Genomic DNA, 24,578 nt, shown 5'->3' with positions numbered 1-24,578 from the left:
TTTTTTTTTCCCAAATGATGAAAGCCCCACCTTTTTTTTTCTCACTCTGACTTGTAAAGCAAAGGACCCAGATGCATTTACAGTTTATCACTAACAATGTTCCAGGCTAATGTATTTTCCCGGGAAATTTACAACTGTCCTGCAAGTAAAATATTCCTATTTCGAGAAAAAGGGCGTTTTTTCGTCCCATGAGGGAGCCGTTGAGCAAAAGAGGCTCGGCCTGCTGTCTTAGTCGCTGATAGGCATGAATATCGGATTCTTATCAATCACTTTATGTTGCAGGAGTGGAAAACACAACAGCCCTTGACCATTTATCTTTACTGCGTTCCTGCGTATTATACCTTTTAACCGTCATGTAATCGGGCTGCTTTATTTCACTTGCCTTTTATTGATTCGAAAACAGTGGCTATTATTCAAAACTTTACCAAAAAAGGTACTACTACCATGTTTTGTTTTAAAAACCTTTATTGTGAAAATGTCAGTATACAAATACGGGCCTATAACCACGTGGGCCGGCCACGGAGCAAACTGAAATCGTATATGATGAGGGGACATTTACACTGAAGAAGAACGTAACGGGCGGGCCATTAGGTTGCAAGAACTAAGGTGTCTAACAGTTGCGGAATCGGTGGACGTACATTTTATAATTAAAGTACAACAGGGCCAGTTACAATAAAATTATCTAGATATACATTTGCGGGCAAGTACCATGAGTGACGTTAATTCGCTCTTTCAATAGTACAGTAATCAATAACACATCAGAACTTAATATCAATAGGGATGTCCAAATGTTCAATCAGTACTCGTCCCCGCCCGCCATGTGCTTCAAAACTGCATACGTATCTCGTGATATCAAGGTTGGGCAACCAGTACACAACAAGGAGTTACGAGTCCCATTTATACCGGCGCCATTTTGGGCAAAGCCGGGCAGGTCCAGGATATAGTCAAAATGTCTCCACCAACCAGCGGTCGGACCAGAACCCCTTTTGGCAGTCCAAAAAGGTTCCGTTAAATGACAACAGAAGAGATAGGCAACAAGAACAATCAGTCAAAAGAGGGGACGCTTTCGTGAATGGGGCCCATGCCCTAGCAGGCAAGCGTCCGAGTTCCAAGGTGTCCCAGGGCCATTTTAGTGGACCAGGCCCAAATCCAAAGAGCTGGCCACCATTTTGAGAGTCCTGTTGCAGCCAGCTATTGCTGCACCGCAAGAGCGGGCGAAACTCAGCTGGATGGCGGGCCAGACGCTGTACCGCAAGAGCGGGCGGAACTCAGCTGCATGGAGGGTGAGGCACTGTGCCGCAAGAGCGGGCGGAACTCAGCTGGAAGGCGAGTGAAACGCTAAGAGGCGCCCCACTGCAGATGAGATGCCTCCACCTGGGGAGGCGGGAGAGGCCCGTTTGTGCCGCCTCCCCCCCCCCCCCCGGGCACCCCACGCCGTCTTTCGGCGCATTATTGTAGGATGGACACACCAGTGAAACTTGCTGGACACCACCTCGGTGCCATCCAGATCTCGGCGCAATGTGCTGCCTTCGGCCTACTGTAGCAGCAAGTGCGGGCGCAACTCTGCTGAACGGCAAGTGAAACGGTAAGGGGCGCCGCACTGCACATGAGGTGCCTCCACCTGGGGAGGCGGGAGAGGCCAGTTAGCGCCGCCTCCCCCCCGCCCCGGGCACCCCACTCCGTCTTTCAGCGCAGCATTGTAGGATGGCCACACCAGTGCGACAACTTGCTGGACACCACCTCGGTGCCATCCGGATCTCGACGCGTTGTGCTGCCTTCGGCCTATTCGCACATCGGTCCGCTACTGACGCCGCCTCACAGGCCAACTAATTTTGTAGGTTTTTTATAGCCCAAAGCCGCATAACAGGTCATGTGACTTGTTTATAAAACTTTTCATTGGTTCATTTTACTTTTAGTTTCCTAATGATGAAATGCTTGATCATATGACCTAAAAATAACACTTTTCATTGGATTGAATTTTTTTTTTTTCCAAACGATGAAAGCCCCACCTTTTTTTTCTTACTCAGCAATCCAAAAAGGTTCCGTTAGATGACAACAGAGGGGACAGGCAACAAGAACCATTAGTCAAAAAAGGGGAGGGCAAGTTCTTCCCTACCGGGTCACTTTGGGGCTTTACCGGAAGTCATCAAATTGATAGTCTACAGTGTTTCTGGATGTTTCAGACTGAAACTGGCGTCAGCATGAGAGCACCACCATCTCGTAGCTCCGTCGTGGCCATTCCGCAAGCAATCATGGCAGCCGCTCCCCACCGGAAGCCTGCGGGAGTCGGGGGCCCCGATGACTTTTGTAGAATCTTCAAGGCTGAGGGGACGCTTTCGAGAATGGGGCCCAAGCCCTAGCAGGCAAATGTCCGAGTTCAAATGTGTCCCAGGGCCATTTTAGTGGACCAGGCCCAAATCCGAAGAGCCGGCCGCCATTTTAAGAGTCCTGTGGCATCCGCCTATCGCTGCACCGCAAGAATGGGCGCAATTCAACTGGATGGTGGGCGAGACGCTGTAGCCGCAAGAGCGGGCGCAACTCAACTGGATGGTGGACGAGACGCTGTAGCCGCAAGAGCGGGCGGTAAACAGCTGAATGGCGGATGAGGCACAGTGCAGCAAAAGCGGGCGGAAAACCGCTGAATGGCAACTGAAACGGTAAAGGGGCGCCCCACTACAGCAGACTAGCCTCCACCTGGGGAGGCCCGTTCACGCCGCCTCCTCCCCCCCCCCCCCCCCCCCCGGGGCGCCCCACGCCGTTTTTCGGCGCAGCATTGTAGGATGCCAAGACCAGTGCGGCAAGTAAAGGACATCACCTGGGTGCCGTCCAGATCTCAGCGCGTTGTGCTGTCTTCGGACTATTCGCACAACAGACCGCTACTGACGCCACCTCACAGCAGCCCATTGTTGCTTTGTTTTAAAAAAAAAATTTTAACGTGTTTACTTTGTTGGAGCGTTGTATATATTTATAAGTTATTAAAGTGTTATAATCCTACTACTTTGTTGGAGTGCTATATATTTTTAATGTGACACATAATTGCGAAGACTTTGATGTACAAATAGGCATCCCTGGAATCTTCCGCTTCTGGCTCGGTCCCACACACCCTCACAGTGAGAATCCCCTCCCCAATCACAATGCAGGATCGTTATCAGATAGTAGGAACGCGTGTTGTGTGACGGATCTCATGGGGTGGGGGCCTTGATCTACTGTAACTCCTTTGAAGAGAGGTGATTCTTTACAGTTGGGGCCATAAACTACATCTGCAGGGCTAGGTGATAGCCTGGGACCGGCCTGGACAATCAGACACAGAGGAAGAGGAGTGTCAGAGGGTGCGGTAGTGAATAGGGTGAAAGGGAGGTGTTGGGCGGGCACTGGTGTGTTTCTCAGGGAAGAGCAGCGCAGATGGGGGGAGGTTTATGGCCCATGCAAGAGAGAGAGAGCGGGGGTGACCAGTGCGAGGGGGAGATGCTTGCGAGGGTGGGGAGCCATGCTGAGGATCGGCGGCGTGCAGAGAGTGGGTCTGGTCAAGGCATCTAAAATGGCTGCCGTGCACGACAAAAATGTGGCATTGGAAAAAAAGCAAGATGGCGCAGACAATGTTTATGGAAAGGGGCGACCACTCGGTCCCCCCGAACGTATGGCAGAGTGCCTCGATCCCCCCGGGAAGCCATTTTGGGCGGGAGGCGCGTCTCGGCTGGTATGCCCGAAGCGGCGTAGCCGGGGCGCGCTTTTTCCCGCCCTAGAGTGGGCTGGCCTAGACACTGACGCGGCCGGCCACGCCCTCGGGGCAGGCAGGGGCGGGTTTACGCCCGCCCTGAAGATGGATAAAAAGGGACGCAAGACCAGAAGACATCCTCTTGTTCCTGTGCTCTGAAGCTGCACCTCCTCGCTGCACGTGAGCTCGAGACGGAACGAAGAGCCAATTTTGAGCGTTTTAATCGTTCTTGTTTGTTTTACAGTTACTTTGTTGGAGAATGCCGAAGAAGGTGGGAAAACGCATGACTACTGACCAGATGCTGCGTGTTCTCATGAAGGAGATGTCCGAACTAAAGAAGCGGGTGGATAAGAACGAGGAAGGGGGACCAAAACGTCCTTTGGCGGGAGCAGCCCCGGGAGGGAAAAACAAGAGGCCCAGGAGGGGAGCAGCGGGAGAAGACATCCCGGGTCCCAGTGCCCCGCTCGAGGCACCAACTCCCGTGCCGGAGGAGGGGAATCCGATTCCCGTTGTGGTCACCCCCGTATCCGAGGATGATATGCCGCCCGAGCTGGCAGCACAATTGGCAGCGTGGTTGGGTAAAGGTAACGAGGGCGCCACGGCTGTCGAGGCGCAGGCGCTGATAAAGCAATTGCGTGAGAAACGGGAAGCAGCCAAGGTGTCCGTGCCGGCTGCAGTAGTGGACAAGACACCAGGGATGATTGCGACCACAGAGGCAGCGTCAGGTGCAGGTAAGCGGCCATTGCCGATTGCGAGGGATGAGTCAACACCCTCTCGTAGAGAAAAATTGGGTCAACATGTTCCTTTGGCAATTAAGGAAAAGATTTGGGCGGGGGAATATGTGAACATTTTCTCATTGCTTGTTGATCATTATGAGGTAGAGCATGTAAAGAGTCAGAAGGATCTTATGCATCCGAGTGTTTGGCGCGCAAAAATGGCCGCCTTTAAAGTGAATGAGAATATCGGCAATTGGGGCAATGCTTGGGGAATCTTTACATCAATCTTGGGGGAACGGAGGCCTGAGTTGCTTTCCGAGTTTCCAATCTATCAATCACGAATCATGGGGTACTCGACATCGCACCAGGGTAACCATTGGTTCTGTTACGATAATCTTTTCAGAAAGGAAAAGGAGCATAATAAAAGTTTAACCTGGGATTGTTATGATGCCTTGACTTGGGATAAAATGAAGGAGTCAGGAATGTTAAAAATGCCGTTGGTGGGAAGTAATGTTGGCGAATCCTCCCGGCAATATGCGGGGACGCCCTTTCGATCAGGTACGGGTGCCGACGATTACTCGAAACCTGCCGGCAATACTGGAAAAAAGGGTTTCTGCTTTAATTTCAACAGAGGTAAATGTACGAGACCCCAGGGATCGTGTAAATTCAAACATGAATGTAGTGGTTTCGGGTCGTCCCATCCTGAGTCCTCGTGCAGAGCCAGAACGGGTGATAATGGGGGGAGAGGAGGTGCCAAACAGGTCTAATATAGTCCGAGGGGCGCCTTTACCTACCCCGATTGATACCCTGGCGATGATTCCCTGGCTCAGTGAATACCCCGATCGTACTTCTGCTGGGGTGCTGCGGAACGGTTTTTCGTATGGTTTCCGCATCCCGGTAGGGGACTTTCAGGGTGTAGGGAAGTGCAAAAATCAACTTTCCGTCCTGCAGCATACGCCCGTAGTACAGGATAAGATCCGTAAAGAGGTTGCACGAGGTCGGGTCGCCGGCCCGTTCAGTATACCTCCGGTTCAGAATTTTGTTTGTTCTCCCTTAGGGGTAGTCCCCAAGAAAGACCCCGGTGAGTTCCGACTGATTCATAATTTATCAGCTCCACGAGGTCTTTCCGTAAATGATGCAATCGATCCAGAAGTGTGTTCGGTGCGGTACGCATCCTTCGATGAGGCCGTAGCCATTTTGAATCGCCTGGGGCCTGGGGCGCTGATGGCGAAGTCAGATATCGAGTCAGCGTTCCGATTGCTCCCGGTACACCCAGACGACCAGCGTCTCCTAGGTTTCATGTTTCAGGGTTGTTATTACATGGATAGGTGTATGCCAATGGGGTGCTCTATATCCTGTGCTTATTTCGAGAAATTCAGTAGTTTTCTACAATGGGTATTCACAAAGAAAACGGGTTTCCAATATGTAATGCACTACCTTGATGATTTTCTGTTTCTTGGGGCAGCCGGGGATCTTGAATGTGGCCGGGCCTTGGCCGAATTTTGTGTGTTAATGAAACAGTTTGGTGTGCCATTGGCGCCGGGTAAAACAGTGGGTCCTACGACTTGCCTCGAGTTTCTGGGGATCGAGTTGGACTCCAGTGAGGGTTGTTTCCGTTTGCCAGCTGGGAAAGTCTTGAAGTTCAGGGCTGCGCTGCAAGTGTGTATAAATGCATCGAAAGTTACGCTGCAACAATTACAGCAGTTGGTGGGACAGTTGAATTTTGCCCTGAGGGTAATACCAAGGGCCCGCCCCTTTTCCCGTTCAATTGCCCAAGCGATGGTCGGCCTTAAAGAGTGCCATCATCGCACGAGACTATCGGCTGAGGTCCGCCAGGACATGCGTATTTGGTTAGCATTTCTGGCGGACTTCAATGGTAGAATCGTCTGGAATAAACCAGCCGTGTCCTCTGAAGAGCTGGGGCTATGGACAGATTCAGCAGGAAGCAAAGGTTTTGGCGCCATCTTCGGCACAAAATGGTCGGCACAAAAATGGCCGACATGGTGGCATGAGAATGGTCTGACGAGTAATATTGCTTTCCTGGAACTGTTTCCCATCTTGGTGGCCTTGAGAACATGGCCCGATGGGTTCAAAGATCACTCTGTCATATTTTGGTCTGACAATATGACCGTGGTCGAGTGTATCAATAGTCAGGCAGCACGTTGTAAACTGATTTTAAGACTGCTTAAGGAAATTGTTTTACTGTGTATGCATTTGAACGTGCTATTCAGAGCAAAGCATGTTCCAGGGGTGATGAATCAGGCGGCTGACGCACTGTCTCGTTTTCAAATGCAGGCTTTTTCGGGTTTCCTCCCCTCAGCGGACCCAGAGCCGGCACCCTTTCCCGAAGCTCTCTGGTCTCTCGGTGCCCCGAACTTCGTCACCTCGTGGGAGAGAGTCTAGCACCAAGGACGAGGAAGGCATATGAAGGGGCGTTTCGTGCCTATTTAGCCTTTTTGGGGACCGATAGAGAGCGGCTTTGGGGTCACGAGGAATGGGTAGTGAATTTTCTGATGTCCTTACGTAGGGCTGGGAAATCGGTGGCTACGGCCCAGAGGCATCGTGCTGCCATTTCCTTTGTTGCCAGAGCACACGCTATCCAGGACCCAACAGCGTCTTTCGTTGTGCAGAAAGCGCTGCGTGGGTGGCAACGCCTTGAGGGTCGCAGAATAGATGAAAGGCGCCCGATAGGTTTGGATAGATTGTCCCAGTTGTTGGCCACACTCCCGGCCACATGTTCATCTCAGTTTGAGGCGGTTCTGTTCCGAGCCGCTTTTACGCTGGCATTTCACGGGGCAATGCGGGTAAGCGAATTAGTTGCAAGGAACAAACTGGATGTGGCAGGGGGTTTGTGCCAGGAACACGTTCAGATCAGGGGAGAAACAATGACTGTCTCCTTTGTAAAGTCCAAGACTGATCAAGATGGGATGGGTGACTGCGTCATCATACGCAGGATTCCTGGGTCCTCCATGTGTCCGGTAAAGTGTTTAGAGGATTACCTAGGACGAAGGGTGGCATCATGGGGGGGGACTTTGTTGAGACACGCTGACGCCACCCCACTGATGAAATTTCAGTTTCAGCGGGTGCTTGTGATGTCAATTGCCGCTGCGGGCTTGAACCCGGGCGAATTTGGGACCCATTCCTTTCGGATAGGGGCTGCTACGGAAGCTACAGCCAGGGGTCTTAATATAGAGCAACTGAAACGAGTGGGGCGTTGGTCCTCCAATTGTTATAAAAGATACGTGCGGTTGCACATGTTGTGAAGCTGTAATAATGTACTCACGCTTCTTGTTTTTGTTTGGTTTTCAGTTACGCAAGCCTACGAGGCGGGGCGGACTATGCAGTCGACCCTACACCGGGCCAGCGGTCAGACATCACCGGCTGTGAAAAAGGAGGTGTGGGTCGTGGGCCACTCATACGTGAGGCGTGCCGCAGACGTATTCAAAGCAGGTGACATGATTCACGTAGCTGGGGAATACGGGTACAGGATGTCCTTCTACGGAAGAGGAGGTCTCTGTATTGACCAGTTTCAAACATTTTTCGAGGGTTTGTTAGGGCGGACAAGGTCACCGCCGTCTATAGTTATAGTACATGTTGGGGGCAATGATTTGGTCACCACCGGTAGACGACTACTCCTGGAGGCAATGCTTTCCACGGTAAGTTGGTTGGCAAGGAGAGTTCCGGGGTGCACAATTGCATGGTCCCATTTGATTCCACGAAAGGTGTGGTGGGGGGCTATCTCTATTCCTGCTTTGAACCATTCTGTTAGAAAGCTTAACAATAAAGTGAGTAGGTTGTTCCGTTCCAGGACATTGCATTCTATTTCTCATAGCTGTATTAATGATGACAGTATGTATTTGGGGGATGGTGTGCATTTGTCTTGGGTGGGGAATGAGTTACTCTTAGGAGACTTCTTAGCATGGTTAAAATCGTTGAAACATGACCTTTAGGTAGGAGTTTTGTGGGGGGTCCGGATAGCTGGTCAACTATCCGGCCTGTGGCGGTAAGGTCATGATCGGTGAGCACTAATTGGAAGATCCCTATGAGTGGGCGTCACCCAACACGGATGGGAGCGCTCGGGGGAGGTGGCCTTTGGCCCCTCAACGGGGTGGCGGTCCCTTCTAAGGATGGGTCGCCGAAAGAAAAGGAAAGGCGGTCAAGGCCCCTTCCTGTGTAGGAGGGGTTACAGCCCCCTCCTGGGGAATTTCCCGGGGCCAGTGACATCTGCGACGGCAGATGCGGTAAGTTGTGTGGGGTTGGGGGGAGGTCTACGATACCTTCTAGATACCTCACACGAGTCTTCGAACGACCTTTAACTGGCGTCGAGTTGATAGGTGCCCCCGTCAAGTCAAGGGAAATTGGTAGTAGTTGCACTCGAGTACGCCTCAGTGCTGTCGCCCCTCCCAAGTGGGGGGGGTATGTCTGGTTAGGGATCTTGACACCGGTTACGACCTTGCCGTTGGCCCTTAAACGTTAGGATGTACAATTTCAATATTTCAAGAAAATGTTTTTTGTAGGATGTTAGATCGGCTAGGAGAACCTCTGTATTAGAGAATCTGTTAAGGTTAGCCAAACATCGCAATGTGGTAATGAAATTGTACATTAATATGAAAATGTTTAATGTTTTAATTTTTTGTTTTTAATAAATACGGCCGGGAGGGTCACTCCCTCCCACTTCCAAAAACTTCAAGAACTGTTTCCGGTTTCCCTCCTTTGGGGATTGTGTTGAGAGGGGGTGGCGGGTATCTCAGCCATATGGAAAGGGGCGACCACTCGGTCCCCCCGAACGTATGGCAGAGTGCCTCGATCCCCCCGGGAAGCCATTTTGGGCGGGAGGCGCGTCTCGGCTGGTATGCCCGAAGCGGCGTAGCCGGGGCGCGCTTTTTCCCGCCCTAGAGTGGGCTGGCCTAGACACTGACGCGGCCGGCCACGCCCTCGGGGCAGGCAGGGGCGGGTTTACGCCCGCCCTGAAGATGGATAAAAAGGGACGCAAGACCAGAAGACATCCTCTTGTTCCTGTGCTCTGAAGCTGCACCTCCTCGCTGCACGTGAGCTCGAGACGGAACGAAGAGCCAATTTTGACCCACCCACCAGCCCCTGAGGACAGCCAGTTGTTTTAGTAAAATTGATCGATAATTCTATTTCGTTTACAGGTTGTTTTAGTATCGTGTTGATGTTGAATGTGTAATAAAGATTGGTCTAATTTTATAAGTTTGGTGATTAAAGAAATGCGGATGTAAGGTCCATTTATAAACAGGCTTTTTCGGTCATAGTGGCCAATGTAATTTCGTTTAGTTAGCATTTGTCGTATTTATTTTTGGTCGGGCGGTAAGGTCATGATCGGTGAGCACTAATTGGAAGATCCCTATGAGTGGGCGTCACCCAACACGGATGGGAGCGCTCGGGGGAGGTGGCCTTTGGCCCCTCAACGGGGAGGCGGTCCCTTCTAAGGATGGGTCGCCGAAAGAAAAGGAAAGGCGGTCAAGGCCCCTTCCTGTGTAGGAGGGGTTACAGCCCCCTCCTGGGGAATTTCCCGGGGCCAGTGACATCTGCGACGGCAGATGCGGTAAGTTGTGTGGGGTTGGGGGGAGGTCTACGATACCTTCTAGATACCTCACACGAGTCTTCGAACGACCTTTAACTGGCGTCGAGTTGATAGGTGCCCCCGTCAAGTCAAGGGAAATTGGTAGTAGTTGCACTCGAGTACGCCTCAGTGCTGTCGCCCCTCCCAAGTGGGGGGGGTATGTCTGGTTAGGGATCTTGACACCGGTTACGACCTTGCCGTTGGCCCTTAAACGTTAGGATGTACAATTTCAATATTTCAAGAAAATGTTTTTTGTAGGATGTTAGATCGGCTAGGAGAACCTCTGTATTAGAGAATCTGTTATGGTTAGCCAAACATCGCAATGTGGTAATGAAATTGTACATTAATATGAAAATGTTTAATGTTTTAATTTTTTGTTTTTAATAAATACGGCCGGGAGGGTCACTCCCTCCCACTTCCAAAAACTTCAAGAACTGTTTCCGGTTTCCCTCCTTTGGGGATTGTGTTGAGAGGGGGTGGCGGGTATCTCAGCCATATCAATACGGATTAATTTATAACAATTATTTTTAACAATATATTTACTCGCAGTGTCAAAATGGCGGTCAACACTTCCTGATTTCCTTCTAATCGAACGTTAACAAACGTCACGCAGCAAAAAAAAAAGAAAAAACGCTCACGCGCAGCCGCTGGAAGACATGTATCAACATATATGAGCATCCTCAGCCACCCTCAGAAAACATAGGGGGTCAGGATACGTCTCCCGTACCCCCTTATACCCATTTCTCACATTGTTTTTCCTCCATCTTGTAATTTAATTAAAACGAAACACAAAATGGATAATTCCCGTTTCGCGTCCCGGTTCGCTACCCGGTTCGCGAACCGGAAAGCGCTTCTACCGCAAAAAATCTAATTTTTTTATTTGCCCCCTGGGACCCTTTAGTAACCCCAACATAATTCCTAGGGGGTCAAGAGGGGTCTACCTTGCCCCCTTTCATTAAATTCCCCCTTCGTTTTTCTCCTCCTCTTGTCTCTCGATCCTACCGAGAGACACGATGGCGGCCGTTCCGGACTGTTTAGAATGTTGACAGACACCGGAGAGCCAATCAGCTTCGCTTCGCAAAGTTCCGTTACGCGAAAAGTTTGCGAACCGGAGCACTACCCGGGACGCTGTCACAGATATATCTGTTTTTTAAAACGTTAATTTCTCAAAATCCACTGGAGCACATATATTGAGACCTAGCAAAGGCACATCGGGCTAACAGTCCCTACAATTTTGCCAAGTTTCATGCAAATCCATTCAGTCGTTTGAGCTAAAAGTGCGGCCAAACGCCCTATGGAAAAATGAATGGGAAAAACGCGTTTTGGGACCCCCCTTTTTTCTCATTTAACATCAATGATCACACCACTGATGATATACTTCATGTGATAATACAATGCACCTCCTTACACTCTAATATAACCTCTGTTACACCTAGTGTAAAATACAGAGTATCATTTTTGAAACTATTGACACACGAATACCATTTACTACATACGCACTCACTGATTCCTACGTCTACACTCACATTCATTCATTTACCCATACAATTACTCGTACATACAGTCACTCATCATTACAACACTATCATATGCACTCATACACCTATGCAGACACTCACACACTGCCATTCATCCATGGAGTTACTCACACACCTAGTCAGTCCTGTAAAGAATCAATCACACTTTGATTTCTTCATCTATACAGTTAAATAGAGAACAGCTTACATTTTCACAGATATACTAACACATACTTACTCACTTATACAATCAAATCCTTTATCCATACTCTTATACATCCACTCATTCTTCAATATGTAAAACATATTTAAACTTTACAAAAACACACAGACACTGGATGATGTCATCAGTGATGTCATCAGTGATGTCATTTGAGATGTCATCAGTGATGTCATCAGTGATGTCACTGACCATGTCATGAATGATGTAATATGTGACATCATCAGCATTGGATTGCGGATGCGTGAAATATATAGTTAGTGCAACTAACTATATGTGGAATTTCATTGGTTTTATGTCAATGAAATGTCTAGCTAACTATATAGGAGGAATTTCAATGGTTTTTTATATGTTAATTCCTAACTATATAAGACCTGAAACCTATGTTTTTTTCAGTGAATTTCAATGTTTTTTATATGTTAATTCCTAACTATATAAGGCCTAAAACCTATGGTTTTTTCAGTGAATATATATATATATATATATATATATATATATATATATATATATATATATATATATATATATATATATATATATATATATATATATATATATATATATATATATATATATATATTTTTTTTATTCTTATTTTTGTGCATTTTCACTTGCCTTCTACCAGTGACAGTGCCTCTAAAGAAACATCCTTACAGGGCATGAATCTAATGTCTCCAAGGGAATTTCTGACAGTTGCGGGTGATCCACTGATTGCTTGGTTAGATTGGAAAGACTATTTCCTCAACTACATTGCTAAACTGCAGCAAGATTAGGTAGTAGTGTTCACAAAGGAAATGTCCACACAATTCATTCAAATACAGTATTGTTATACATGCAAATAAATACGCGATATGTATAAACACAATAAAACTAAATTGGACATGAAATGGGTACTAAAGAAGCTCAGGGCACCTACTACCTCAATGTGCTATAGGCACACACAAATTGTGAAACCATAAGAACTATTCATAAATGAGATTCTAATTACAGCACACCTAATAATCAAAGATATTTTGGTCTTGGCTTATGTATTGAGCCCTTAGCAAAAACTCTAACTGTCATAGAGAGTTGTTAGAACTGGCTATTTCTGGTAGGCTAAGGCTGACGCCAAAGCCAGGCAGAAACCACCATTCTAGTCAGGGCAAGGAAGTCACACGCCAAGATAACCTCTGCTCACCCCCTTGGTAGCTTGGCACAAGCAGTAAGGCTAAACTCGGAGGCAATGTGTAAAGCATTTGCGCCAGCGCACAACAGCAACAACATACTAGGCACACCACAAAAGAGACTCCACACAAGGTTATTATAAAAATAACTTTTGTATTGTAAAAACACATCAGATAAAATCACACATATACATGGTGCCAACTGGCACGGGCAATATTCACAGGGATTATGTACACCAGACAGGGCCACAAGGGCCACTGTCATATTCAGATATAGAACTTCTAGATAAAATGTAGAGTATCAAATCACTTCTAGAATAAAGAATAAATGTAACATAAAATAATAATCAAAGATAACAACCAGTAACCACTGGTAACAGGAACCAGGACCTTACTAGGATCACCTGTACTAAGAAAGAAGAACCACCTAAGTATCACACAGCATTAGGGGTCTAAGAAAGAATACATTACTCATGATGCAATAAACCTACATTCAGAGGAGTAGAAAAGACAACCACCTAAGAATAACCACATTTAGGGGCATAAACCAGAACACCTTACCCATGATGCAGGAACACATTCAGAGGAGTAATAAGGAGAAACACATGACGCCATAAACATTCAGAGGTGTTAAGAATAGAGCACATGATGCAATAAAATACATTCAGGGGTGCAGCGCAAGAAGACACATGATGACTAAATATTCAGAGGTGCAGCGCATGGAAAGGAAGACACATAATGCATAAACATTCAGAGGTGCCTAATAAATCAGTAACGCAAAAACTCACACAAGCAATAACTATTAAAAAGCATAGAAATCACATTGCGCCTACACTACATAAGCCACTACCTGTGGCAGTCCCTAGGCCAACTGGCCTTGTGGGGCAAAGATGCCCTGGGTCCAAAGTCAGGGCGCGCTGCCATGCAGCGCCAGTCCAAAGTACAAAAAGCCTAAACGTGGCAGGTGCCCACAAAGTGCTGGGCACCTGGGCATCGCAATAAAATAAACTGCGACAGGGTCCTCACTGACCCTTGGGCGCAAACTGCGCCACGCTGGAGCCACACAGGCTCTGGGACACATACACTGTGCACGTTGGAGCCACACAGGCTCTGGCCAACACTGGTCAAACGTTGGAGCCACACAGGCTCTTAAAAACACATATGGCCCCTCTGAGCCACACAGGCTCTCTCAAAGCGTTGGGGCGACCCACTGCCAAACGGGGCCGCCCTTTGGGGACGGGCAACGACCATATGCCCCGATATGCCCCGAGCCCTCTTGCGCTCCAAGAATAATGTGGCCGACTCGGGAGCCTCTCACTCAATAATGGCCCCCCGGGCCTCTCAGGCTCTAAATGGCAACTGCCCCTTCGGTGGAGCGGCCCCCTATCAGGCGGGGGCCACTCAAGAACTAATGCGGGTGCGCTCCCGCACCCACGGGGACTCTCACTGATCTCCCCTTGGTGCTCTCTCCTCCCCCGCCTCCTCCTCAGCAGCGTCACTCACCAGCTGCTTCACCAGGGCGGGGGTTCGCACCACGCTTCACCCGGTCCCCCATCTCGGGACCGGGACTTCGGGAAGTGAAGCCCTCATGGCTCCAGGCTCCTCGCTCCTCTCTCGGGCGTCCATTCCGGGCCGCACCCTCTCGGCGCGCAGCACCTCCGGTCTCCCACTTCACACGGGAGACCGGCAACACAGCCATAGGCTTCCCCCAGGCAAGGGGGGGGGAAGCGGAAGTATCTTCCTCCCGGCCTCTTCTCTTCCCAGGCCCGGCGGTGATCACGAGCGATAGGCCAATCCCATCGCGGCTCTTGGCGAGCCTCCCAGTGACGTCGGAGCCTCTGCAGGCCAGGCGGCCAATCCCAGCGTGACTCTCGGGGGCAGGCCTCTTACAACGGCCAATCAGAGCGCGGCTCCTGTCGGCGAGGGACCAATCGGGTCCCGGCCCCTTCGTTCTCCTCTCCTCGGCTCCTGGTCGCCTTCAGGCCCCCGGGCCGCAGCGGTGACAACACGGGGCAATGCCGGGTGGGCACCGGCCTCCATTAAATGCAGAATAAAAGCGCTACTAAGCGCTTGGGCCAGAAAAGCGCTCCAAAGAGCTAAAGGGGGCAAAAACACGCGCCCTTCAGCCCAGGATTAAAGATAAAGCGCTATCAGCGCTAGGAATCCAACACCAGCGCCCTCCACAGAAAAATGCAGCTTCTCCATGCTGCAAAGGTCCCAGAGATTCCCAGGGGGCAAAGCAAAGTCCCCCCCATCAGCCCAGCAAGGCAGAGGGGTCCCCCAGGAGTCCAGGAAAGTCCATCAGGTGCCCAGGGCTGGGCAGAGCCAGGGATTCCCCTGAGCTCAAGCAGCAGCAGCCCCTGGCAGATTCAAGTTGAAAACAAGAACAATTTGGAAGGGGATACAACCCCTTTTTATACAGTGCAAAACCTTTGAAGTTCTTTGAAGTCCTTTGAAGCAGGCAGTGTGAGAACCAGCTGGACTGGTTTAGAGGGAAGTCCCCTTCAGTATCAGGGACAGAGGTGTCAGTCGCCCAGCGGGAGGTGGAGCCAGCTTTGTAGTTACACAGGAACAGCCCTTCACTATCAGGTGCCATCTCCTCCCACTTCCCTGGCAGCAGATGCTGCCTTTCATCCATGGGCTGACTTCAGACAACCTCCTGGGCTCTCCAGCCCCTGTCATCCTCAAACCAGACAGTCAATCCACAAGCAGGCCCATGCACTCTGGGCCAGGCTCACCAGCCAATCACACGCTAGCAACAACCTACACAAATATGCCAACTTCCAAAAGTAGTACTTCTAGACTAGACACAGTCATGCTGCATACATCATTTTGCAGCATTCATTCTCACGAGTTCTCTCAAACCAAACTCGCCCCTGCACTCCCCACGCATCAGGAACTACCATGGGCATACATATTCCCCATTCATTCCTATGGGAGGGCAGGTCACTCACCATTCATCCACAGAGAGCTCAAGCACTTTACACTGTACCACAGTGAAAAAGTGCGCAGAGGCCTAAAATCACCAATACCAGGTTCCATAAATAGGCTAGGAAAACGCAAAAAGTCTAGGGGTGAACCTGCCTAATGGGCCGGGTCCAACACAACCCCCTTCCAGCCAAAACGCAGGGTAGACCAATCACACCACTGATGGGCTTCACTGCTTTGGGCGACAAAACCACGGACACGGCCTCGCACAGCAGGGACACCGTCCAGTTTTTCGCCACTCTGAACCTACAAGGTTTCCTCCAAATAATAACTCTCTGACTCAACTAGGGTACCCCACTGGTACACACTAGTCATCCACAGCCAAGACCAGGCCATAGGCCATCCAAATCACAGGTCCTAACTAATCCACAGAGTGGGGGGTAGTAACCCCTGGCACACAATAGCCATGCTCCACTCTCTCTCTCAGTGTAGCTACAACCACCACTGATCCAACAACCTAGGGACCATACCCTCAGGCTGACCAGAGGTCACGGGCAAGAATGCCCCACCCTACCTCTACTTCTGGGTTTCCGCACCCTCACAGAAAAGCACTTCACCAGAACACAATTCTCCTACCAGATCAGGACCTCACTCCATCACTGGTCTACCACCTGGAAACTATTTCACTTCTGAGGTACAAAGCACACAGCACAGTCCCTCTTCAAGCAGGTGGGGGGACACTGCACACAGCAAAGCCCCCTTTCCTCTACCTTAGTGAAAACAACAAACTGCAGGTGAGCCCCAGAACACACAGCAAGGGCAGCCCCCTCAGTCTCTTCAGCTGATCCACTTTGGTAGAGATTCCTCTTGACCTAGAAGTTTCCTAATCTCCCAACCTAAGATCTAAACCCTCAGGTTACACCGGGGTCAGAAGTAAGGACACCGTCCCTCTGCACCCCCTTCCAGTTCCAGTATGACTCAGGCTAGACAGAGCACACGCCAGCGGCGTATCAGCGACACACTCTCCTCCAGTACTCCCTATCAGGTCAGGCCACACCCCAACCCGGCTTTCCCCCCTCCTCGGGGAACGACCTCCAGAGGCCCCACAAATGGTCAAGCACTCTAGACGGTCAAATGCTCAGCGAGCCAGGACTTCTGCACCCTCCACTTAGGAGCGGTACTGCCCAACACTAGGACCGCCGGAGTTCTGGTTACAGACACTCCCCGTCCTCTAGACACAGGAAGATCCTCCTCAAATGACCTATGTACAGCTTAGGCCCCTGACCTGGCGCTCCCTTAAGGAACCCTCCAGGCCCTGAGATAGGGTTTCAGGCCAACGTGGGACACACCGTCCCACACTCACTCCGCCTCCACTGAGACAGGGCGTGAGCCCCTACACCCCTACCATACTACTGGGACCAAGCTGGGTTACACATGAACCTCTTCCCCTTTACAGGATCATCAGATACACAAGCCACTCCTTTTGGAACCACTCCCTAATGCCTCTGCAAGACATCTAGCACACCGCCAGACATCCACCTTCTTGTCCAGTGCTTCTGCAGGACCTCCTGCACACCACCAGAGGTACACCTCTCATGCAAGCTTTTTAACAAAAAGAAAACTCACACCAACTCCTCCAGTTCAGCACATCACTCATTCGCACACTCCCCCCCCTCGGACTGGTAAGGCAGTTACTACCACCCCTGATCACTCAACCTGACCACACGTGACACAGGTACCAAACTCTGGGAGCGGGGAATGGGAATCAACACACTGGACACATTAAAGCTGCCACCACTGGATCCTACCACACTGGGGAATCCAGACACACACACTACACTCAGGGAACAACCACCCTCCTGAGCAAGTCATTTCTCCTCACACTCCCTCTCTTCCATCTACCCACACAGGGACAGGATTTGGGATTGGACACGGGACCCAGCAAGGGATTCCTAATCTATGGGAACCTCCCCTCTACTGGCATCCCGCCCTATCACTTTCTCTCATCTGCCACTAAACATAAAGCGCAGAAACACATTTGAAAATGACACTCTTGAGGAAAAAAATCAAAAACAATAATCCCAAACATGTGACTATCTGAAAAAAACAATTGCAGAGTTTTGTAATGAAGCCAGTTGTCGCTATGGCACTGCGCAAACACATGTCCAAATCCGCACCGCTGACCAACAATGTTAGAACTGGCTATTTCTGGTAGGCTAAGGCTGACGCCAAAGCCAGGCAGAAACCACCATTCTAGTCAGGGCAAGGAAGTCACACGCCAAGATAACCTCTGCTCACCCCCTTGGTAGCTTGGCACAAGCAGTAAGGCTAAACTCGGAGGCAATGTGTAAAGCATTTGCGCCAGCGCACAACAGCAACAACATACTAGGCACACCACAAAAGAGACTCCACACAAGGTTATTATAAAAATAACTTTTGTATTGTAAAAACACATCAGATAAAATCACACATATACATGGTGCCAACTGGCACGGGCAATATTCACAGGGATTATGTACACCAGACAGGGCCACAAGGGCCACTGTCATATTCAGATATAGAACTTCTAGATAAAATGTAGAGTATCAAATCACTTCTAGAATAAAGAATAAATGTAACATAAAATAATAATCAAAGATAACAACCAGTAACCACTGGTAACAGGAACCAGGACCTTACTAGGATCACCTGTACTAAGAAAGAAGAACCACCTAAGTATCACACAGCATTAGGGGTCTAAGAAAGAATACATTACTCATGATGCAATAAACCTACATTCAGAGGAGTAGAAAAGACAACCACCTAAGAATAACCACATTTAGGGGCATAAACCAGAACACCTTACCCATGATGCAGGAACACATTCAGAGGAGTAATAAGGAGAAACACATGACGCCATAAACATTCAGAGGTGTTAAGAATAGAGCACATGATGCAATAAAATACATTCAGGGGTGCAGCGCAAGAAGACACATGATGACTAAATATTCAGAGGTGCAGCGCATGGAAAGGAAGACACATAATGCATAAACATTCAGAGGTGCCTAATAAATCAGTAGCGCAAAAACTCACACAAGCAATAACTATTAAAAAGCATAGAAATCACATTGCGCCTACACTACATAAGCCACTACCTGTGGCAGTCCCTAGGCCAACTGGCCTTGTGGGGCAAAGATGCCCTGGGTCCAAAGTCAGGGCGCGCTGCCATGCAGCGCCAGTCCAAAGTACAAAAAGCCTAAACGTGGCAGGTGCCCACAAAGTGCTGGGCACCTGGGCATCGCAATAAAATAAACTGCGACAGGGTCCTCACTGACCCTTGGGCGCAAACTGCGCCACGCTGGAGCCACACAGGCTCTGGGACACATACACTGTGCACGTTGGAGCCACACAGGCTCTGGCCAACACTGGTCAAACGTTGGAGCCACACAGGCTCTTAAAAACACATATGGCCCCTCTGAGCCACACAGGCTCTCTCAAAGCGTTGGGGCGACCCACTGCCAAACGGGGCCGCCCTTTGGGGACGGGCAACGACCATATGCCCCGATATGCCCCGAGCCCTCTTGCGCTCCAAGAATAATGTGGCCGACTCGGGAGCCTCTCACTCAATAATGGCCCCCCGGGCCTCTCAGGCTCTAAATGGCAACTGCCCCTTCGGTGGAGCGGCCCCCTATCAGGCGGGGGCCACTCAAGAACTAATGCGGGTGCGCTCCCGCACCCACGGGGACTCTCACTGATCTCCCCTTGGTGCTCTCTCCTCCCCCGCCTCCTCCTCAGCAGCGTCACTCACCAGCTGCTTCACCAGGGCGGGGGTTCGCACCACGCTTCACCCGGTCCCCCATCTCGGGACCGGGACTTCGGGAAGTGAAGCCCTCATGGCTCCAGGCTCCTCGCTCCTCTCTCGGGCGTCCATTCCGGGCCGCACCCTCTCGGCGCGCAGCACCTCCGGTCTCCCACTTCACACGGGAGACCGGCAACACAGCCATAGGCTTCCCCCAGGCAAGGGGGGGGGAAGCGGAAGTATCTTCCTCCCGGCCTCTTCTCTTCCCGGGCCCGGCGGTGATCACGAGCGATAGGCCAATCCCATCGCGGCTCTTGGCGAGCCTCCCAGTGACGTCGGATCCTCTGTAGGCCAGGCGGCCAATCCCAGCGCGACTCTCGGGGGCAGGCCTCTTACAACGGCCAATCAGAGCGCGGCTCCTGTCGGCGAGGGACCAATCGGGTCCCGGCCCCTTCGTTCTCCTCTCCTCGGCTCCTGGTCGCCTTCAGGCCCCCGGGCCGCAGCGGTGACAACACGGGGCAATGCCGGGTGGGCACCGGCCTCCATTAAATGCAGAATAAAAGCGCTACTAAGCGCTTGGGCCAGAAAAGCGCTCCAAAGAGCTAAAGGGGGCAAAAACACGCGCCCTTCAGCCCAGGATTAAAGATAAAGCGCTATCAGCGCTAGGAATCCAACACCAGCGCCCTCCACAGAAAAATGCAGCTTCTCCATGCTGCAAAGGTCCCAGAGATTCCCAGGGGGCAAAGCAAAGTCCCCCCCATCAGCCCAGCAAGGCAGAGGGGTCCCCCAGGAGTCCAGGAAAGTCCATCAGGTGCTCAGGGCTGGGCAGAGCCAGGGATTCCCCTGAGCTCAAGCAGCAGCAGCCCCTGGCAGATTCAAGTTGAAAACAAGAACAATTTGGAAGGGGATACAACCCCTTTTTATACAGTGCAAAACCTTTGAAGTTCTTTGAAGTCCTTTGAAGCAGGCAGTGTGAGAACCAGCTGGACTGGTTTAGAGGGAAGTCCCCTTCAGTATCAGGGACAGAGGTGTCAGTCGCCCAGCGGGAGGTGGAGCCAGCTTTGTAGTTACACAGGAACAGCCCTTCACTATCAGGTGCCATCTCCTCCCACTTCCCTGGCAGCAGATGCTGCCTTTCATCCATGGGCTGACTTCAGACAACCTCCTGGGCTCTCCAGCCCCTGTCATCCTCAAACCAGACAGTCAATCCACAAGCAGGCCCATGCACTCTGGGCCAGGCTCACCAGCCAATCACACGCTAGCAACAACCTACACAAATATGCCAACTTCCAAAAGTAGTACTTCTAGACTAGACACAGTCATGCTGCATACATCATTTTGCAGCATTCATTCTCACGAGTTCTCTCAAACCAAACTCGCCCCTGCACTCCCCACGCATCAGGAACTACCATGGGCCTACATATTCCCCATTCATTCCTATGGGAGGGCAGGTCACTCACCATTCATCCACAGAGAGCTCAAGCACTTTACACTGTACCACAGTGAAAAAGTGCGCAGAGGCCTAAAATCACCAATACCAGGTTCCATAAATAGGCTAGGAAAACGCAAAAAGTCTAGGGGTGAACCTGCCTAATGGGCCGGGTCCAACAAGAGTGGATATGAAAATATAACATAATATTTAGGTGGTAAAGGGTCCAAATATTCCAAGGTGAATTCAAATAGAGTCCTCTTCAGATTTCATCAATTTTTTTCTTTATTAGTAGTCACATTTCATTAAAAGATTTTCCCAGCATGTAAATCGCCATTGCTAACATGGAAGATGTTGGTGGGTCATTCTCTCCGGAAAGGAAAAAGAGGATTCTTTTATTAGGATTGGGTCCTGAAGGATTACGAATTTACAATCAACACAGACAAGATAGAGACGGTGAAGACATTGATGTTTTCAAAGCAGCATTACTAGATTTGGATGACCATTTTTTCCAGAGTGTCTGTATTGCAGTCACTAGGCATGCAATTTTTTAACGGAAGCAAGAGAAAAATATATCTATTGACAATTACGTATCTGCATTGAAAAGTTGGCTATCAAATGTAGATTTGCTCAACTTCATGATGAGTTTGTGCGTAATCATGTTGTGATGTATGCAAAAAACAAATCTATTCAACATAGGTTGTGCGTTGACGGTGATAGTTCGTTGATGGAAATTATTGCGATGGTTCATTAAGCCGAGTTGTCTGAAAGATGTGCTAAAGCATCCTTAGCCAATGAAAGAAAGGATGTAGAAGTTGTCAATAAAATTTCGGATAGCAAGAGCAATTATAAAAGCAAGGGAGATGTGAAGGCAGGATTTAAAAAGGATAACAAAGAAACATAAAAAAGTATTCCGAGTTAGTTTGCTATAGGTGTGGCAGTCATTCACATTCGGCTCATTATCCAAAATGTCCTGCTAAAACTACAAAATGTTTAGTATGTGGAATTGTGGGACATTTTGCTAAGGCATGCAGAATTTTTTTTTACAAAAATTACAAAAAAAAGTTGCATGCATTCAAGAAACAGAACCAGATTGCAGCTCTTCATCCAGTGATGAGGGTGTTCAAGTGCAGGTTGCTACAAAGAAAAAAGTTGTCTTAAATATTTCTGTTGGGTCGTCCAAAAAAACCTTTGTGGCAAGGTTCTTACCCAGTTGGCTGCTGACTCAGATTCCCCCTTCACAATCATAGCTCAGCACATTTGGGATGAACAGTTTTTTTCCCAGAATGGAGGGTGGTTAAAACCCCCTGACATTGATCCAGAAAGTTACACTGGAGAAAGAATTGACATTTAGAGTTTTAGAGTATTAGTCTTTAGGTTTAAAGGAAGACATGCCACTTGCAAGTTGTACATTTCTAAAGATGGGCCATCCATTTTAGGAAGGAAGCACCAGAAAAGCTTGAATATCATCCTGGATCTGAATAGCAAGGAACAAGTGTTGATCTCCTGTGATGGTGAAGACACAAAAAAATGGGTACTTAATGAATTTCCATCTGTCTTTTCAAATGGTATGGGCAGGTTGAAAGGGTTTACCCATCATATCCGATTAAAGGAGGGTGCAGTCCCTAGGATTCTCAAACCAAGCAATATTCCAATTATCATAAGGGACGAAGTCAAATCTGAACTAGATAAATTATTAAATTCTAAGGTAATTGAGACTGTAGAAGCAGCCGAGTGGGTTTCCCCGTTGGTCGTTGCATGCAAGGCCAACGTAAAGGCCCGCTTGTGTGTGGATTTGAGGTGTTTGAACAGTCAAATACTGATTGATCAGTACCCACTTCCCCGAATTGACAAAATGCTGTCTTTAACCAGAGAGGCTAATTGGTTTTCCACCTTAGACCAGTAGGCAGCATATCACCAGATAGTTCTAGACCCCGAGATAGACATCTCATATCATTTTGTACCCCATTTCAGTGTTTTAGGTTTAAGCGTATGCCGTTCGGCTTAGCCTCGGCGGCTGCTGTTTTTCAGAGATTAATGTCTAGGTTATTTGGTCACATGTGTGGGGTGATTTTCTTCCAAGACAACATTTTAATAATAGGGAAAAGCAAGTCTCATCATGACACTGTGCTTACAGAAGTACTAAAAATCCTTTCCGATAATTAATTGGTTGCCGAGTTGAGTAAATGTAAATTTTCAGAAAAATCTGTTACATACCTTGGGCATGAAATATGTGATGGCGGTATCAAACCCAAAGCAAAACCAATGGAAGCGATTGTCAATCTCCTGAACCTAAATTCAAGGATGATCTCAGATCGTTTTCAGGTTTGGCAGAATTTTCCTCCAAGTTCGTAAAACAATTTTCACAGAAAACGTATGAAATGAGAGTTTTGATGACAAACAAATCACCATTTGTGTGGAGTGAAAGTTGTAGGAAAGCTTTTCACGACAACAAGTTAGCAATTTCCAATGCTCCTATGTTACAAGGCTTTGATCCGGCTGCTGAAACTTTCCTTACCACATATACAGTGGTACTGGTTTAGGTAGTGTCCTCTCACAAATGTCCCAGCAAGGCGTGGAAGTAGTAATAGCATTCGAATCTCGCTCCTTATCACTATGTGAGGAAAAGTATTCCGTTATTGAATGGGAAACTTTAGCCTGTATGTGGGCAATGGAGCATTTTCACAAGTTCATTTGGGGCAAAGAATTCACTCTCCGTTTTGATCATACACCTTTGATCAAGCTGTTGACAACTGAAGGTTTATGCAGAGCGTCAGCCAGGATTGTAAGATTATCCTTGAGACTTCAAGATTTTGTGTATACTATTGAGTATGTTCCAGGGATTAAGAATGTCATAGCAGATTTCTTAAGCAGGTTGTCTTTGCCTTTGAGAGAAGTTGAACATAACTCCTGGAATAATTGCTATGTGGCTGGAGTGTTTTCGGACTCACAAGCTTTGTCAAAAGATGAGTGGGTGAGTGAACGTATAATAGATGTGGTTCTTGAGGGGGTCAAAGAGAAAATTACTAGTGGTTGGCACACACATTTGAAAGTTGATCCCCAATTCAAACCATTTTGGAGAGCTAGAAACGAACTTGGGGGCTTATTAGGATGATGGGCAGAATTTGCCCGCCCACCACCCTCGCGGAAAATGGGAACACCCGCGAGCTGAGCGGCGGTCCCGCACTGCATATTAGGATGCGCCCGCCACAGTGGTGGGCGCATCATGCATTTTTAACATTGTGGCGGGCGGTGCTGAGAGCACCCCCCGCCACAATGCTAAAAATGCATGTATGCATTTGCATATACAAAGCGGCAGGCACCGCGCAGTGCCTGCCGCATTGTGTATACAAATGCCGGGGGTTCCATAGGTACCCCCCATTTGCACCCCCCACCCCCCTTCACCTTGGGGGCCTGCAGGGGGCCCACAAAGTTAAGTGAAGTGAAGACCGCAAACCTTTTCCGCCACGGAAAACCATCTGTTTAAGCCCATTGTAATATGGCTGGCGGTGTCTGATAGACATCGCC

Source organism: Lissotriton vulgaris, chromosome 8 (genome assembly GCF_964263255.1).
Source record: "Lissotriton vulgaris chromosome 8, aLisVul1.2, whole genome shotgun sequence".
NCBI lineage: Eukaryota > Metazoa > Chordata > Amphibia > Caudata > Salamandridae > Lissotriton > Lissotriton vulgaris.
This window is presented reverse-complemented; position numbering follows the sequence as displayed.